At 45.4% G+C, this 19,889-nt stretch overlaps 1 pseudogene across 1 annotated transcript; it reads left to right on the forward strand.

Annotated features, from left to right (window-relative positions):
* Window positions 1-380: 380 nt before the first annotated feature.
* On the forward strand, window positions 381-17,206 carry LOC148128644 (vomeronasal type-2 receptor 26-like; annotated as a pseudogene). Its single transcript, XR_015746213.1, has 7 exons — window positions 381-987; window positions 3,464-3,671; window positions 3,808-4,052; window positions 4,543-4,774; window positions 10,738-10,950; window positions 15,177-15,303; window positions 16,162-17,206. The product of XR_015746213.1 is annotated as a vomeronasal type-2 receptor 26-like (transcript).
* Window positions 17,207-19,889: the final 2,683 nt, after the last annotated feature.

Raw genomic sequence — 19,889 nt, forward strand, 5'->3', positions numbered from 1 at the left:
AAGCCCCAGCCACCCAACTGACTCTGGTGGGATCCACATGACCCTCTGAACCCGGTCTCTTCCCCAGTGGCCGCATTCACATTTGCACCTCTGTTGAAAGGCTGTCAAAATGCCTTTCTTCTGAGGATTCGATTTTCCCGCTGGGAGAGCTCCGGCGCAAGGATACGGACAACTGCTTGAAAGCTGGATCTTTTTATTTTTCAGGAAGGCGAGAGATAGCAAGAAGTCTGCGTTCCTGGGCTAGCTACCTTCGAATGGTAAGTCCCTGATTTTTATACCCTTTTCTCCTTTTGTGTGAGTGCTTGTGTTTGTATTTCTTCATGTTTTAAATCCTGTCAGGGGTTGTCTTTCTTCCCGCCAGAGGGTAAACTCCGCGGGTGCGGAAGGCAAACTTTGCGGGGTGGTTTGATTGTTTTATCGGTTTCGTCCTAATCTTTTTTAGCTTAATGGTTTCTTATATTTGTTTTGTGGCAATCTCCTGTCTGTCTCCTTTGTGATATATTTTGTGCCTTTTGTCTGTTTGTTTTGCTGATTTGGCATGTCTTGTGTTTGTAAGGGTTTTCTTTTCTTTCTTTCCCTACTTTTCTTAATTATTTGGGCTTTTGTCTAAGGGGCTTCTTTAATACCTTTTATTTGATTCCTTTTCCTATGCAAGTTTGTTTTATGGCTGGCCTGATGTTCCCTTTGGGCTTTTCCTGCTTGGGTGACACCACTGTCCTCGTGAAGTTCCCTTTCCACACCTCTTAACCATGGTTTGTTTCCCGAGGTTGAACCATTTGGCCGAGTAGTCAGTGGATGATGGGAACTCGGAAGAAGATGAATTCCTGGAAGAGAAGCTGATCAAGAGGAGATACACAGGCAGGCCTCGACTCCCAATCATTCATTTAGTGACCGATCCAAGTTACAACCGCACTGAGAAATGGAACTTAGGACCATTTTTCACAATTAATGACCTTTGCAGCATCAAATGCAGGGATCAGAATTCAGGTGCTTGGCCACAGTTTCATGTTTATAATGGCACCAACATCCCAGGGCCATTGTGATCCCCTTTACAACCTTCTGACAAGCAAAGTCAATGGGGAAGCCAAATTCACTTAATGACCGGGTTCCTAACTTATCAACTGCAATGATTCATTTAATGACTGTGGCAAGAAAGGCCATCAAATGGGGCAAAACTCACTTGATGGATGTCTCACTTAACAACAGAAATGTTGGGCTCAGTTGTGGTCATAAGTTGAGGACTACCTGTATTGGGGACCCTTTTCTTCTGGCGAGGACCCCATTCACACAACATGCTTGACCAGGCCGGGGTCCTCGCAGCCCCCTGAGAGAAGCCAGAGGTCCACATGGAGCCTCCTCAAGGCGGTGAGAAACCCTGGATGACCATAGCCCCCTCCTCCCTCCTCTGGGGTCTCCCTGGGACAAACCCAGAAGTTGGGGTGGGCTTCCTCCCCTCTGGGCCTCACCCGGCTTCGGTCAGACATGGCTGGGAACCTCCTGGAGGAGAAGAGAGTCTCATTGCACATCAACCTGGCCCTGAAAAGCCACAGCTTGAACCCGGAGCCACCCAGGATCTGGTCTGCAGGCCCTGAGAGCAGAATCTGAGGGAGGTTCAGGGGAGAACTTCCAAGCGGTGGACCTGGGATACGGGCCTTCCTCTGCTCCTCCCTGCCAGGGTGGGCCTGCCTGTCCCTTCAGTTCCCCCTCCCACTCAGCCCCCGGTTCCCCTTCTGGGCCAAGAAGTCCATATTAATGTCTCCCCCAGTGAAGAAACATCCTCCCTGAACAACGGATGCCAATAAACCAGGAACAAAGGAGTTCCAACAGCACCTTTTTGGGATAGAAAGTCTCAGCCCCAGAAATTGGGAAGGTCAGAGGGTCCCCCCCCCCAAATAGAAGATCCCCACAACAGAGGAAGAGCCACCAGATCTCCAGAAATCCTGTCGCTAGAAATCAGGTTGCACCATCCACCACACTGTGGGCATCACCGCCATCTTTGTAGGGTTTCCTGTGATAAGATGGGTGGCCAGTAAATTGGATGATGGATGGATGGATGGATAGATATTAGATGATGAGATAGATAGATAGATAGATAGATAGATAGATAGATAGATAGATAGATAGATAGATAGATAGATAGATAGATAGATAGATAGATAGATAGATAGATAGATAGATAGATGATAGAAGATGATAGATGATAGATAGATAGATAGATAGATAGATAGATAGATAGATAGATAGATAGATAGATAGATAGATAGATAGATAGATAGATAGATAGATAGATAGATAGATAGATAGATAGATAGATAGATAGATAGTCAGATAGAGATAGATAGATAGATAGATAGATAGATAGATGATAGATAGATAGATAGATAGATAGATAGATAGATAGATAGATAGATAGATAGATAGATAGAGAGATAGAGATAGATAGATATAGATAGATGAGATAGATAGATAGATAGATATAGATATGAGATGATAGATAGATAAGAGATAGATAGATAGAGATAGATAGATAGATAGATAGATAGATAGATAGATAGATAGAGATAGATAGATAGATAGAGAAATAGATAGATAGATAGATAGATAGATAGATAGATAGATAGATAGATAGATAGATAGATAGATAGATAGATAGATAGATAGATAGAAGAAGATAGATAGATAGATAGAGATGATAGATAGATAGATAGATAGATAGATAGAAGAAGAAAGAGAAGAGGAGAAGAAGAAGAAGAAGAAAGAAGAAAGAAAGAAAGAAAGAAAGAAAGAAAAAAGATAGGGATGGATAGATAGCACCTGCAGAACTTACAGTCCATTCTTTATTTGAAAAACTAAGAAAAATCAAAATATAAAGAATCTTGGTGTATTATAGGAACATGGTAAGATAACACAGGAATGACAAGAAAATAAAAATAAAAAATTCCATCCATTCTATAATTTTCTCCCTATTTACCCAATGATCTAGTCCACAAGTTGTCACTTTCCTGCTTCTTAATGAGCTTTAATCTCAAAATTAATATTGCTAGAAAAGATGGGAAATGAAATTTCATTGCAGGTACAAGCAATTTTAAAACCGGCTGCAATTAAGATCAATATATGGGATTATGACATAAAACAGAATTCCAAACAGGGTCTACTCTTAACCTTGGGCAGAGTTCAAGGGTGCCGATTGTCATTAGAAGACAGGCAACACTACAGTTAAATGGCATTAACTTAGAAGTGGCACCAAACTCCATAGCTCTGGGTGACCTTCCCCAGCAATCTCTGGAGACAAGAGGCCATGTTGAAGGACAGCAGAAGTCAATTCCCTGGGTGCTGAATTCTCTTCCCCAGCATCACTTTCTGGACTTGCCCTGACTGGGAGGAAGGACCACAACCACAACAAAACAGTGACCCCAGGGGTATATCTGTAATTTTTACTAACATGGTTTATTCCAGCCTGCAGATGGAGCCCAGAAAAAGTTCAGGATCCCAAGAGGAGAAGTTGCTTCTCACTGTAATTATGACCATCTGGGCCTTTGAGACCTGTGATGCTATATCTCCAGTTTTAGACTTCGATGTAGACATCAGATTGAAGCCACATGAAAAGGATCTTATATCAGAAAAGGATAAATTCCTTGGGTGAAGCTCTCTGGGACCAAGTTTTGGGACAGGTACAGGCTCTGCTCTTGATTGCACCTTTCTCTCCTTTGCAGATGAAACTGAGTGGTTCTCTGTTTAGATCAGGAAAGCCACTGGCACTTCTCAGAGTCTTTGAATTTTTCCAACTGTTCCTGTTGTTTGTGTTAGAAACAGGAAGTGGATTGATTAATGCCATGAATGATGGACCTTCTGCTTCTGCTGCTGCTGGTGTCCCCATCAGTCTGTGGGAAGCTGAGAAGGAAATGCCCATTGAGTTTGGAGCACCAGGATGGGTACAATCCATGGAGCTTTTACAGGCCTGGAGACCATCTCATTGGTGTGGTCACAACTGAAACATATGTGTCGCCTATAATGTGGCCTTTCAACAGCCCTCCTTCCATACCTTCTTCTTCGTAAGTCATGCAGGGTGATGGAGTTGCACTCCCTCCATGTGCAATTCTAACACTCTCCTTCTTTTCTTCTTATGTCACTTATTTTTGTACCTCAGGACCTGTCTAATTTCCTGAATGATTTTGATTTCCATGGCTTCCCTTTTTGCCTTACTTTGTGGAAGAGAGTAAAATCCAAAGATGGAGTTTTTAAAAACCTGAATGAAATCCAGATGATTTTCCTTTCTCAGTTCATTCCTGAGTTCATCACTTGAATAATGACCTTTGTTTAAGTAGTGACTGAAACAATTGTAGTTGCCTCTCTCATTTGCATAATTGATCATTCGATTTGGATCAATGTTGGCCTAAGGCTTAGTAGGTTTGTGAAGGATTATATATTTTAAAAACATTTGTTGTTGCTATTGAATATAATAACATGAATATTGTTTTTCAATAGGAAGAGTTCTGCTCTAACACATACCCTAATGTCAATTTTTGCTAATCAAATGGTCAGCAAGAATTCCCAGCTCCTGCACAATCTCACACTTGGTTATAACATCCATGACAATTATGGAAGCACCTTCCGCACTTCAGATGCCTTGCTGGACATTCTTTCCACTGGAGAATCCAATGTCCCCAACTATGGCTGTGGGAGGAAGGACAACATCCTGGCTCTGATTGGTGAAGCTGCCAGGGACATCTCCATCCAGATGTCAATGTTTGTAGGCACCTACAAAGTCCCACAGGTTTGTGTGTTTTTCTCTATCTGGTAAGGTGAGTGGGGTGGTGGGGATGAACAACAGATCCAATATCTTCATAGAATTCAAGAGCAGCTTTTCAGAATATTAGGGAACATATCAACGATGTTTTAGTCTATTATGTTCATCTTCAAATTGACCATTAAAGGCCTGAAGAGCCATAAGGTCCCTAGAGGATATTCTACTGAATATTCTACTATTGAAAAACTATCCAGGTTTTGAGGTCCTCCATTAGCATGTTCATTTTCACATATCAATAATATCTGCCTTATCCAATTGGAATCAAGTTGGCAATAGTCCTGTCTATGTATAAAAATATTCAGACCAAGAAGAGTATCTTTGGGATGGATAAAAGGAGTTCAGCTCCTGCCCTCATAGATAATTGTTAATTTACACAATTTCTGCTTTGTATAAATTCAGGGTATATAATTATTGGGTTAAAATTAAAGTGATGAAACAGACATATAGTCCCAAAACAGACAAAATTTCAATTAAAGACTTATTGGATTGTACAACTGTCTACGATTGACCTCACCCTTTCCTAAGAGGTCTGTAGGGGCGTGCATAAGCGCACCAATGTGCCTACCGTCACTGTCCTACTATTTCTTTTTTTTTCTTATATGTATCCATTTCATGTACTCATAACTATTCTGTTAGCAGTTGTGCTCTTGTACATCTAGAGAAGAAGCTGAAAAATTGCTTCACAAAGAATTTGGGATATAGAAGCTGAGAAAGAGGTTTTAGTACTCAAAAATAGCATATAATACAGCCCTATATCTTAGATCCAGACATTTTATCTAACATCTGCAAATTTGAATCTAATTGTTGGAATTGTATGGGTGACACAGAAATTTACATTGCATTTTTTTTTTGTTTTTTTTGTTTAATATGATTTTGCGTTCCATTTTTATAGACAATCTTGTTAATATTCTGTCTTAAATATTTTAAACCGTGACTAAGGAACAAACTATTCTTATATATTCATCAAAACAAAATTGGGTTTGTCAATAAGTAATATTTTGGAGTTGATCTGGACCACATTATAACACAGCATTCTTCATTACTTTTTCAGATCACTGCTGAATTCCTTCAGAGGCTCTGAGTGATAAAAGGAGATTCCCTTTTTCCACCAGATGCTCCCCAAAGAAGGATTCCAATACCCAGCAATTGTCCAGCTGCTCCTCCATTTCAGATGGACCCTGATTGGCCTCTTTGCTTCAGACACAGAAAATGGAGATAATTTCATGAGGACTTTCCCTCCGATGCTTGTCAGGAGTGGAATTTGTGTGGTTGTATCACAACGATTCACAACAACTGGACAAACAGCACCCCTCAGGGAGGCCCTCTCTAAGTGGAGACAAATCAACGTCTTTGTCCACTTCATAGAATTTATTCCCATCTGGAACAGAATTTTTCCTTTCCATGAAGCACTTATGCATTTGCCAGGACCCATTGAAGGGAAAGTCTGGATCCTCACAAATTTTGCACCGTATACAATAAAGAAGCACATACCTCTCAAATACATCCATAGTATTTTGAATTTTGGTTATCTGTCAAAAAAAAGGCCAACAGATGCTGCCTTTGAACCCCATTTCTTTGTGGAAGATCCGTTTCAAGATCATTATTTTCGCTGTTCCCTTTCCAAGCACGTCTTTTCTGTCAAAGGCCGCAGAAGATGCACCCAGAAAGCCCCACTGGAGACCCAGGAGAAAAGGAACAGGAAACGGATCATAAATGACCGTCATCGCTACAGTATCATTCAGACTCTGGCCCAGGCCATGAATGCCGCCTATTCCTCCAGATCGAGGAGGGGAAGGAAGGAGGGAGAAAAGAGGTTGGGGGCTCCGAGGCTGCAGCCGTGGCAGGTATGGGGGGTCCCAATAGGGATCCATTAATCTGAGATCCTTTTGGAGAAGGAACCCAAAGGAGAAGGAGGGGAACATCTCAACCTTCTTGTGCTGCAAAAGGTCAAGAGATTTGCACCATCTAATTGCTCCTGTCTGACGCTCCGGAATAACAGGGAGCAGATCTGAAGTTTCTGTCTAGCCTCTGTTGGAAGAAATCTCCTTCTGGGTTCAGTTCCAAGTGGGGAAGAAAGACGCTGGAAACATGGTGACTGCTTGGAAGATGGTTTAATGGTGGACAGGAGCACATGCCTTGGTTGAGGAAAGAAGGGCTGAGATGCTGAGAGTGCAACTGTTTGATGCCCTCTGTTGGGATTTGAATTGAGCTTGTATTCTGATCGGTTGTCAGGCTCCCATGGGGCCATGCAGGGGCAACTCTGTAGGCTGTCCTGAGTCCCAGGCTTGGTTGAGCCTCGCTGGATGATGGTGATGGCTTTGGGCAATTCCTATATAGCTTTACCTGGAGTAGATCTTTGTTATGTAAAATAAACTGGCCTAGGCCAGAGTAATGGTCCATTAGCAAGTGAGGGGGGGCGGAGTTTCAGCCTCTCTGAGTTTCTACTTTTCTTTTTAGGGGAAATATATTCTCCCTTTTTAGTATATCCTAAAATATTTCATTTTCCTAGGAGAGGGGAGGGTTTTAACTACTCCCAACACCTCTTTCAGTCATTGGAAGAGTCTTGAATCCTCCCTTGTCCAACTGAGAGATTTTGTAAGTTGGAGAAGCTGCTCTCATAATCTCCTCCTTGTCTTCTCTCAAGACTCAGTTTCAGGTTGCAGTCAAGTACGATTTTGAGATTGTTTTCTAAACATGTATTTTATTTACACATAACTCAAGATGGCAAATGTCTCCAACACAGCTTCCTCCTTCATCCAGTCCACTTTTAGTACAGTCAGAGACCAGCATTACAATAAATAATAATAATAATGGAGAAAAATAAAAATAAACGACAGTCAATGGGCAGTTAGAGTCTGCCTAATGCTGAGTCATGTGCGAATATGTGGCAATATAAATGTCCTAAATAAATAAATACATAATTTTGCATTACAGCAGAACAGAATTTGGCCCCATTCAGAGAAACTCCTTCCTACTGATCTGATAACTGCAGTTGCACGTAAAAGAGTTCCGTATTTCCCAGATATTTTATTAGGAGAGGCGTCACAAAGTGAATCCCTGAGTCCTGATAGGAGATGCCGCATAGCAGGCTGTGAACTCACTGGTGGGATTCAATTTTTTTACTACTGGTTCTGTGGGCATGGCTTGAATTTGTGGGCGTGGCTTGGTGGTCACGTGACCAGATGGGCGTGGCTTGGTGGCCATGTGACTGAGTGGGCTTGGCCAGGGGGCCATGTGACTGGCAAACCAAATACAATTGGTCCTCGCTTAATGGCCGGTTACTTAGCAAGTGTTCTAATTTATGACTGATCTCCCCAGAGCTACTTGTCCTGTTTTTGGAGTTTTGACAACCATAAACACAAACACACAAACACACACACACACACACACACACAACACACACACACACACACACACAGAGCTTTCTAACCCTGCTATTCTTTGATTCTGTAAGGATCTCCTGCTGGAGCAGGGGTTGGACTAGATGACCTCCGAGATTCGTTGCATGCCAGCCCTAGATTGTTGTGTTGCTTCAAAGAGTCTTCTGAAGCCAGGGTTTGTGTCCTTCCTTCCTCTCCTTTTTTTCTCTCTCCCTCCCTCCCTCCTTCCATGTATTTATCTATCATCCATCCATATATCTCATTCACTTTCTCCATTCTCTCTTTCTTTCTTTTCTTCTTTCTTTCTCTCTTCTTTCTTCTCTTTCTTCTTTCTTTCTTTCTTTCTCTTCCCCTCCCTCTCTCTCTCTCTCTTCTCTCTCTCTCTCTCCACACACACACACACACACACACAGAGTAGGGAGAGAGAGGGGAAGATAGGGACCCGGCCTCTTCGCTATCCCCCACCGTCCCCCTTACCTTCTCAGGCCAGGTGAGGGAGGGGAGGGTGAGGGCAGGCCAGCTGCTTCAGGCAAGTTGAAGAGGTGTCGACCAAGCACGGGAGTGTAGAAGCCTGGGAATGGCGGCTCTCGGCTCAGCTGGCCTGAGGGGCTCCTGCAGGCATATCGGACAAGGGGGCGAGAAGCCCGGGACAACCGTGCACCCACCTGCTGGCTGGCCGGGCCGGGCTGGGCTGGAAGAGGCGCATCCGCTGGGAGAAGTAAGAAAACGTAATCTGGGAGGGCGGGCAGGCAGGCAGATGTCCCAGGGCTGCTCCACATGCGCACTGCATCAGTAGCACACGCACGGCTGCACACACAGTGCGCATGTGCAACAGCCCTGGGACATCTGCCCGATCTGCCCACAGCCACCACGTGGTAGGGAAAGCTAGGAGAGCGACTGGGACAAGCGGGCGACCCGGTTCGGGGTGTGGCCAACCAGGGGTGACCACCGGTTCACCTGAGCCGGAGAACCGGTTGAATACCACCTCTGCGTGAGCTGCAGTTCGAGTGGCCCCTTGTCCTCAGGGGCCCAGTCTCAGCCCAGGCGCTCTTTCTTTGTATCGGCCCCCTGAAACGGCTCTGGGAACTCCGTTGCAGCTCTCGGAGGTTAATTCCCTTTGGACTCTTGGCAGGGTTATTCGATATAAATATCTCGTTGCTCTAAAGGCTGCTCAAATAAACATTCTTGGGAAGAGCAGCCCCATCTTGTTGGATTTCCAGATCTTTGAGACCTTGTTTGAGTTCACTAAGTGCACTAACTCATCCCCCATCCTTAAAAGCCCTTCCCTGCAGAAGCCACGGGGCTGAGTACCAATGAGTAGTTGTGTGTTCATTTTCCCCACAACAACAACCCTGTGAGTTGAGTTGGGCTGAGAGACTGGCCCCCAATCCCCCAGCCTGCTTCATGACCAAGGCGGGACTTGAACTCACATCCTCTTGCTTTCTACTTGGGGCTTAACCAGTAGACCAAACTGGGTCCCTTACATACTTATCAAGCTTGGCACAATCCTTCATCCAGTGCATCATTAATGTTCTTATATGAGATACTATAATTTATCAAATCCTAAAACCCAGATAGTTTTCTATTGCTTTTTAGTCATACAGTTGTTTCTAGGAGGAAATCATAAATATTTTTCTGGAAAGTTGGTAATGTTTAAATAACATAAAAGTATATTTGCCTGAGAATTGTTATAAATCTTGTATAATAGCAATTTATCAACCCTATTATATTAATGACAACATAGAAAAATTGATGACTTAACGACAAAATGTTGTATCTTCCCACTTTCATGACAAAGATTAAAAAAACTAAAGATTATTTGAGTACCATTTTTAAATCAGTTTTTATCCACTTAATTATCATACCATCCACCCCTCACTTAACTGGGTTTCTGATCACATCACAAAATTGTTTATTACTCTTTCCTGAGATCGAGTTATATCAGCACAATGTATTTAGGAAATGAAATAATATGTGAGGATGACTTGCTTAGAGCACATAAGTTATATCCCCCCCTTTCCCACAACCCATTTAGAAAGGGCAGTGATAGGAGGGAATGACTTTTGGGGGGTGGAGGAGAGATTCTGCCTGGGGAAGAAGCAGATAAGAGGAGGACACCTACAGCTGCATAAAAAAGGGTCGGTGGGAGATTTGTACTTTCTGACTCCCCAAATCCTGTCAGTGCAGCATTACAGCGAAGTGGGCCTAGCTCAGGTTTCCTGTCTGGGCTTCCTGGGAGAGGATCACCCTGACAATTTTCTTCTTGACAAATCGTGTTTCTGATAACCAACCTGTTGCTTTCAGGGAGTTCATAAATCTCCTTTTTCTGTTGTTCAACTATATTTTGTCAAAATCTATATTGTCAAAATATGATCGACAAATTTTTGTGAACTTTTCCCTTCACTTGTAAGATAGTGGTAACACCCATTTTCCTAATGAAGCATGTCTGTAAATTAGACAACTACAGAAGAAAGATTAAATATTGAAAAAGCGTCTGGGATAAGAAACAAAGTTTTCTGCTTTTAAAATTGCTGCATGTTCCCATTCTAGTTCCATCCTTTCCTGGAGAAGAATGAGTTTGTCAATATTTCGGACTTTGAACTCTACATGGACCCAAATGGAGAGGTAGCAGCAGATCTGTTCATTTGGGGCTTCTTGGTTCTTCCCAGGGATGATCCCAAGACAGAGACTCTGGTGTATTTTGTAAGACAGAGACTTTATATCGACAAAGATGTTCTTTCACGGCTAAAGGTGCTCAACAAGGTAGGAGAAAGTTTGGTGTCTTCTCTCCATTTTCCAAAGCCTGAGGTCCCATTTCAAGAGGGCTGATGCTATTCCCCAAAGGTGGTTGACCTTCACCGAGAATTGAATCTGGGCAGTAGAAACCGGATTTTTTCCCTTAGGCTGCTTGGGAGGCTTCGTATTGTTCCATTTTGTGGACCACGTAAAATTAAGGGTCTCCATCAAACGGGTGAGAATCCCACAAGGGCTGGGGAATGTGTCGCTAGTAGCTTCTGGTTGTTTGCTCCTTGTGCCCAGAAGAGCAACGAAGGCGGCAATTCTGCTGACCGGGGCCTGAATCCAGGCTTGGACGTATCGGATGGGATTGAATCGTGAGTGGACGGAGGTCCTTTTGGCCCCATTGGGGGAAAGAAGCTTCTCTCGTCCTGCTTGGGGAAAAGTGTCCCCTGAAGGGGCAGCTCCATAATCTGGGAGGCTCTTAAGGAGGCCGGACCTGGCCAGAGCTCTCCATGCCTCCCTTTCACCCTCCCTGGGATGGAGCAATGGGCCTTCTGCTCCTAGGAAGCAGCTCCAAGGCTTTCAGTTCACCTGAAATTATCAAGATTGTTCTGATATCACACCTTAAAATTAAGGGTGTGAGAAGAGGGGAGAAATGCGTGTTAATGGGGTCATGAGAAGGAACCGGCTGGTTATCACTTAATGCTGAAATCTTTTTCTCAGTTCCATCCAGGGGTGGGATTCAAATTTTGTAACAACCGGTTCTGTGGGCGTGGCTTAATTTGTGGGTGTGGCTTGATGGTCACGTGACCAGATGGGCATGGCCAGGTGGCCATGTGACTGGCAAACCAAATACAAGTGGTCCTCGCTTAATGGCCAGTTGCTTAGCAAGTGTTCTAATTTATGACTGATCTCCCCAGAGCTCCTTGACCTGGTTTTGGAGTTTTGACAACCATAAACACAAACACACAACACACACACCCACACAGCCTTCTGATCCTGCTATTCTTTGATTCTGTAAGGATCTCCTGCTGGAGCAGGGGTTGGACTAGATGACCTCCGAGATCCCTTGCAGCCCAGCCCTAGATTGCTGTGCTGCTTCAAAGAGTCTTCTGAAGCCAGGGTTTGTGTCCTTCCTTCCTCTCCTTTTTTCTCTCTCTCTCCCTCCCTCCTTCCATGTATTTATCTATCCATCCATATATCTCATTCACTTTCTCCTCCCTCCATCTCTTTCTTTCTTTTTCTTTCTTTGTCCCATCCTTCCATCTCTCCCTTTCTTTGTCTATCCATTTTCCTTCCTTTTGCTTCCTTTCTCTTTTTTTTTCTTTTCTTTCTTCTCTCTCTTTCTCTCTCTCTTTCCTCTTTTCTCTTTCCCTCTTTTTTCTCTTTCCCCTCTCTGTATCTCTCTTTCTCTCTCTCTCTCCTCTTTCTCTGCTCCCTCCCCCCCCCTTTTTGTGTGTGTGTGTGTGTGTGTGTGTGTGTGTGTGTGTGTGTAAAAGAGAGGCATGGATAAGTCTGACCAGGTCGGTCTCTTTAAGAACCTCCCCAACTATGAACCGGCCCTTTCAGGGGACACTTTTCCCCAAGCAGGACGAAGCTTCTCTCCCAATGGGACCAAAAGGACCTCCACCCAATCATGATTCAAATTCATCTGAATTCAGGCCCTGGTCAACAGAATTCCCTTTTTCTTTGCTAGTTTGGGCACAAGGAGCAAACAAACCTGAAGCTCTTAGTGACACATTCCCCAGCCCTTGTGGGATTCTCACCAGTTTGAAGGAGATACTAAACCATAGGTGGTTCACAAAATGGAGCAGTGCGAGAAGGTAAGGGTGACGGTGGGGGATAGCGAAGTGGCCGGGTCCCTATCTTCCCTCTCTCCCCCACTCTGTGTGTGTGTGTTCTGTGAATGTGTGTGTGTGTGTGTCTCCTGAAAGCGCGCATGGCCAAGCCAGCAAGGCTCTCCTTGGCGCTCTTCGCTACTTCTTTCATTTCTTCTTTTTCGAATCCAGACTGGCTAAACAACGAGACTGCGGTGGAAGCACCCTCCTCCTCCTCCTCTTCCTCCTCCTCTGCACCCGGCAGCTGTGGATGGATCAGGAGGGTGCAGTTGTGTGGGGAGATGCTCGCTCCTCAAGTGAGCAGCCACCCGCCCCATACTTGGTTTTGCTGTGCTTTGGCATTAGCTTGAGGAGCATCTCCCCGTGCGCATGCACCCTTCCGGCCCTGCCACAACGGCCGGTTAGAGAGGAGGAGGAGGAGGAGGAGGAGGAGGAGGAGGAGGAGGAGGAGGAGGAGGAGGAGGAGGAGGAGGAGGAGGAGGAGGAGGGTCCCCGAAGGGATACTTCCACCACGGCCTGGTGATCATTGTTCAGCCAGTCTGCATTCCAAAAAGAAGAAATGAAGGAAGTAGCGAAGAGCGCCAAGGAGAGCTTGCTGGCTTGGCCTTGCCAGCGGCTTTCAGGAGACACACACACACAGAGTGGGAGAGAGAATCAGGAAGATAGGGACCCGGCCGCTTCACTATCCCCACCGTCACCCTCACCTTCTTAGGCCAGGCGAGTGAGGGGCAGGGCCAGCCGCTTCAGCAAGGTGAAGAGGAGGCGACCAAGCACAGGTGAGTAGAAACCTGGGAACGGCGGCTCCTAAAGGGCTTTGAGGTCGGATGACCTGGAGCGGCCGAGATCCGAGTGAGCATTGCACCACAGGTTCACCTGATCGCCCACTTCTTTGGTGTTGGCTTTACGGAGCCGCGGGTGAGGTCTGGGCTGACATGTGACAGCAGTGCCTTTAGCTGTGCTTGCTTGTAAGTGTCCAAATAATCTGGTGAAGACACGGAGGAGTCACTCAGGTAGACCTCCCCCATCCGCAGTCTTCCTCCTGCACAAAAGGCCATTCCCTGAGCTAAGAAGGCAAGGAGCTGCGCTCGACTCACCCAATTCCTAGGACTACCCCAAATGGTCCCAATTCGGCACGGAGAGGGCAGCTCCCCTGGCAGTTCCCCTTTCCCTCAGTGCTCTGACTTCCTGTGGCTCGCCTCCAGCCTGAACACCAGGTTGGACCACCAGAAGGCCACTTCCCTGCTTCTCAAGGCGCTCCTGTGCCAGCCACTGCAGGACTCTCCATCTCTTTCCCCAAATTCTCTCTCAACTTCGAAATGACGACACCTGTTGCCGACATGGGTACGACCGGGCTGCCGGTCACCTTTACCCCCACCCCACTTGCCTTTTGCTGCTGCCACCTGGACCCCTAACCCCCAGCAGGTAAGGCCCAGCACCTGCGGTGAATCCCAGCTAAATTTCACTGTACCGGAGGACATGTGGAGAGGCTCATGTTCTCCTGCTGCTGGGAAAGCAAGAGAGTCTTTCCTGGCACAGCGAAAAGTTTGCAACTTCCTCTCCAATAGGGAAATGGGTGGCTCTGGGCAGCAGAGAAGTAGCCAGCTTGAATCCTGTTTCTCTCTGCCGCCCGAGCTGTGCCGGGAAAGACTCTCTTGCTCTCCCAGCAGTAGGAGGACACGAGCCTCTCCACATGTCTTCCAGTACAGCGAAATGTAGCTCGGGTCCCCACCAGTCTGCATCTCGCCCCCCGCCTGGATTCACCGCAGATACTGGGCCTTACCTGCTGGGGGTGAGGGCGGCGGGTGGTGGCAGCAAAAGGCAAGTGGGGTGGGGGGGTAAAGGTGACTGGCAGTGGCAGGTAGGTGACTGGGCCCCAGAGCTTGCAGAGCCTCACTCACCCAGGGAGATCAGGCAGGGCCACAGCGGAAGGCATGCAGCAATGGCTGGACTGGCGAGTGGGCAAAAGCAGGCTGCAGGCGATGCCGCGCATGCACGATAAGGACTGACTGGGAGCGGACGGGAGGGGCAGGCAGAGAGGGGCGGGGCCAGTCAGTGGTGCAATTTGCCGGTTCTCTGAACTGCGCAGAATCATAACAACTGGTTCTATAGAACTGGACAGAACCAGTACAATCCCACCACTGGTTCCATCTCTCCAGACTTTTCTATTTAATAAAGTCCTGTTTTTTTGGGCAATGTGAGATGCCAAAAGCAAAAGAGAGGAACTAAAGGAAGAATCTTCCAGAAGTTATATCTCCAACCATTTGGAAATAGTGAGAGATTTTGTATTTACTTAAGTGAAGACCAGAGGCTAATATCTAATATCTTGTCTAATATCCATTTTTACCTCCATTTTCCATGGACGGAGAGTCCTAACACATTTCCTTTGGCAATCTTGTTTTTTTTCCTGCTCAGTCCTTTCCTCAATCTGAATGTGTGGAAAGTTGTCATCCTGGATTTGTCAAGAGGGCTCGAGAAGGAGAGCCAGTTTGCTGCTACGACTGTGTTCCTTGTCCGGAGGGGACCTTCTCCACTCAGAAAGGTGGGTGACACCAGAGGAAAATGGGAGGCCTGGTGGAACTGGATCCATCCAGAGCATTGTCATGAAAGTGTGAATTAAAAAACACTTTGAAGCTGAATTGGTTTCTTCTTTATTTCCAAAATGCCCCGTTTCTTATCTAAACAGAAGAACAAAAAGACTGTGAAGGAAGGGCTGGATAGAGAGAGGTGGCTGTGGCAGATTGGGCAAGTTTTACTACTGCCAGAGAAAATATTTCTTCTTTTTAGCTTGGATGTGTCCTTCCTTCCACATTTACTTCTCTAGGAACACCTGAGTTCCTTGAAACACGAGGAATGGTTTTAGGTCCACCTCCTGAAAGGAGGATTGCAATGCAGTCTACATGGGTTCCCTTTGAGGAACACTGAAAAGGTATTGCTGATATACGAGATGCACAATGTGGTGGCATGGATAGTTATGCCTGTTTCTGGCTGCACCCGTATCACCACTGCTCCAATGGCCATTTCAAATTATTTGCAGCAGTCACTTGATCCGCCAGCATCCTCTGAGGCAAGTATGACAAGAATTGCCACCTGACAGATAAGTTTCTCTAGAAAGATTAATTGATTCATTATTTTCCTTTAGTAATGGAGGTTCCTATCAATATTCTGAACATTACAAAGGAAATCTTTCAAGTCCGAAGCTTCCCTCAATTTCATAGCCTATCAAAAATATACCATAGCTATATTTTTTAACAAGTGATACACTTATTTTTTGTCTCTGGAGATATTAAGAAATCCATCCCAGAAAATGCTCCTGATAATCACTTGTTCCCAAAGAATGTACAATATATCTTGAAATGCAAAGGACAAAGAAATATGGGGTTGTTGTTTTTTTTCTCAGATACAGAAAAATGCACCAAATGTCCGGATGATAAATTCCCAAATAAAAAAAGAGTCCAATGTATCCCCAAAGTTATAACCTTCCTGTCTTATGAAGAACTTCTGGGCATCATCCTGGTTTCTTTTGCCCTATTCTTGTTCCTAACCACAGGCCTTGTTTTAATCGTCTTCATTAAATACCGAGAAACTCCCCTTGTCAAAGCCAACAACCGGGACCTCTCCTACATCCTCCTGGTCTCCCTCTTGCTTTGCTTCTTGTCTTCCTTCTCTCTTCATTGGTCAACCAAGGAAAGCCACCTGCCTTCTCCGACAAACGGTCTTCAGCATCATCTTCTCAGTTGCCGTTTCTTCTCTCTTGGCCAAAACCATCATGGTGGTGCTGGCTTTCCTGGCCACAAAACCAGGAAACCGAGCAAAGAGATGGTTGGGGAAGAGCTTGGCCAACTCCATCATCCTGTCTTCTTCTGGTGTCCAAGTTATCATCTGCTCCATCTGGCTGGGAGTTTCTCCCCCCTTCCCTGACTCTGACCTCCACTCCCAGCCTGGAGAGATCATCCTGCAATGCAACCAAGGGGCCGTTGTCATGTTCTACGTCACCCTCAGCTACATGGGCTTCCTGGCTGCCGTCTGCTTCACGGTGGCTTTCCTGGCCAGGAATCTGCCTGGGGCCTTCAACGAAGCCAAGTTGATCACCTTCAGCATGCTGGTCTTCTGCAGTGTCTGGGTGACTTTTGTGCCCACCTACCTGAGCACCAAAGGGAAACACATGGTGGCTGTGCAGGTCTTCTCCATCCTGGCCTCCAGTGCTGGTCTGCTGGGCTGCATCTTCATCCCCAAGTGCTACATTATCCTTCTGAGGCCAGAGCTGAACACAAAGGAGCATCTCACAGCCAGAACAAATGTAAAAACATGAGATATAACATCATTATGATAGTGGAAGAATTGTTAATGTTTCTTTTATTTGATTTCCATTTTGATAGTATGCAGGAGTCAAAGAAAATGATATCTATATGTTACAAAATGGGGAATTGTTGAACGACTGGAATTCTCCCTCCCATCTCAATAAATATTGCTAAAGAGACCACTGTAAAATTCAGAGGAATTCAGCTGTTCAGCAACAGCTACTGAACATGATACCTTATAAAAAACGATTGACGCACTTGTTCCCACTGACAGCAGCTAAACATGTGGGTGGGTGGTGAGAGAATGTGTAGGAAAAGAGGTCAGGAGGAAGCTGTGGGAACCAAACACCAGCCTGGTTGCCTGATCCTCTCCCTAAAAATGCCAGAATGATGTGAAATGCCATGCTTGACTGGCTCCCAGCTGAGGAGGGAAATCTTCATCCCTCTTATATGAGTCTTTCTTGATTTCCTGATAAAACCTCCTTTGCAGAAAGAATTCAGCAGAACAGCTGTCTGGGATTTCAGTTTGGGATTGTATGTACTTCACAGCAAAAAAAAAAAAAAAAAAAAAAAATGAAGTTGTAAAGAAATTTCCACTGTATATTTTTTTTCTTTCATCAACCAGAGAAATAAAATAGCCGTTTTCAGGCTCTTTAATTTTCCACTCTACAATTTGTACCTAAAGCATTTCTCTGCTCCTCCTCCAAGCCTGTCTCATCTGTGAAGGGCTGGAGAAGATGTCCAGAGAAAGGGGACCTTGGGACTCTTCCCAGGAGGAGGTTGCAGGGATCCTGTCTCAAGGCAGCCGCATCATTGACCAGGTCACAAACCTCCAATGCTGCATAATGTTCATCCAGGTCCAAGAAGGGGCTGAATAAGTGGGGGGGGGGACTTCTAGGTTTCTAGGAAGAGGCACCCATGGAAGCTGCTCTGCTCTCCAACCACAGAGATTGCTGATCAATTGGGAATCAATTTTTATGTCTCATAATGGCTCCTAACTGCGAATAGGATCCCTTTGCAAATTCCATTTTAAGGAGATAAGAAAAGCTCTGGTGGATCAGAAGAAGGTCAGTCTAAGATTCACACAAATCCCTCTGGTTCTTGCACAAGCAGTAGAAGAAGGCCGAGACTTGTGGCTTTGTGCCACATGGAAGAGGCGTTTATCCAGAGGTGGAATTCAGTAGGTTTTGACCAGTTGTGGAGAACTGGTAGTGGAAATTTTGAGTGGTTCGGAGAACTGGCAAATACCGCCTCTGACTGGCCTCGCCCCCATCTCTTCTCTGCCTCCCACTGAGTCCCAGCTGATCGGCTGGATTGGTTGCCCTGCACAGGAGAACGGAGCTGGAAAGCAGGTTAGTCGGGAGAGGAAGGAATGGGCTTTTGAAGTAACTTTCCACTGCCACCACCAAGCCGCCCACAAGCCCCGCCCACAAAGCCATGCCCACAGAACCAGTAGTAAAAAAATTTGATCCCCACCACAGCGATTATCCCACAATTTCACTTTCCTCCATCACTACCCACAACATTGGACACTCGGCCATCTCACACTCTAGGAATCTCCAATTTTAGTATCTCACATTAATCTGAGAAAACGTTTCCAAATTTCCCACCCCAAATTCAATAAGAACTAAGGCGGGACTGGATTTCAAAAGTCTCCTGGTGATCCGCTCAAAGTCCCCCAGGAAGTTTTCCTGCCTGAGGGAGGATTAGAACTCAAAGCCTCCCGAATCTTGGCCGATACAACCAACAAGTCCTAAATCAATTATTGTCAGGGAGCTCACTCAAATTGACCGGCAATTCATGCAAAAAAATTAGGCTGTGCGTTTCCCAGAAGATGGGTAGGCTCCATAAACAATGCCATTGTTTCATTTGAGGAATGAAGGTGGAGATGGAAGGTTCTGGAAACGCCATTTTACAGGATGCACCTTCTTTAGGCCCGACTGCCCCTGTTTTTCTTTGTACAACACCTGAGCTAAGGAATCTCTGAAACATTGTCTTGGGTTTAGGTCCAGGGGCCACAGGAGAAGTCTCCCATCCTAAAACGTATCCTGATCCCTTTCTATTTTGAGTGCACCATGGTGGGTCTGTCCCCATTCTTGGGAAGGGGACATATTGTGTGGGTGTGTTTGCTGTGTATATTGACAACACGCAAGTTTTAGGGGAACCTTTGAAAGTGAGCTCAGTCTGCTCCTAAACTGTGAGCCCTATCTGACCATCACAACACCCGAAGGACATCCAGATATACACAAAGCCTTGTTTTTCTATGTTTCAAGCATGGACATCAATCTGATCATCGGTCCACTCATATTTTATCTTTTTGGAATGTGCAGTAAGTTTAACACATACTAAATCTCACACGTGGTCATTTTGCCATTCTAGGCCCTTTTGCTTTTTTTTCTATCAGCTGCCTGTTGTCTTTCCGCCTTATTCCTTGGATGGCTCCAAAGACCACAAAGCTAGAACTTCTTGGAAAAATCCATCACTTGTTTATACCAAGAACAATCCAAGTTCATTTGCTTAATTTTCATGGTCCAACTCTGCCCTTTTCATCCAGTTTCATGGTGGGCAACACCCATTCAGCAAGGAGACGTAATGGTGTAGCCACTGGATGCAGATGTTTGCTTGTTATGATACAAGAGTGTTGCGTTGGTCTGGCGTGAGTGAGCAAAGAGATGGGATTCCCCTGCTTCCTCCCTAAAATATTTTTAAATAAATACTTTTCTTCCTTATCTGCATGATTGGCCTTCAGGGACATGATTGTAGATGACCAGGGAGAAAAAAGGGAAGATTACGGTTTATGCAGGAATCCTCAGATCTAGCTTTGCTT

This window comes from Notechis scutatus, unplaced genomic scaffold (assembly GCF_049901735.1).
Source record: "Notechis scutatus isolate UNSWTSFEM ecotype Mainland unplaced genomic scaffold, rNotScu1.2 NSCUCTG36, whole genome shotgun sequence".
Lineage (NCBI taxonomy): Eukaryota > Metazoa > Chordata > Lepidosauria > Squamata > Elapidae > Notechis > Notechis scutatus.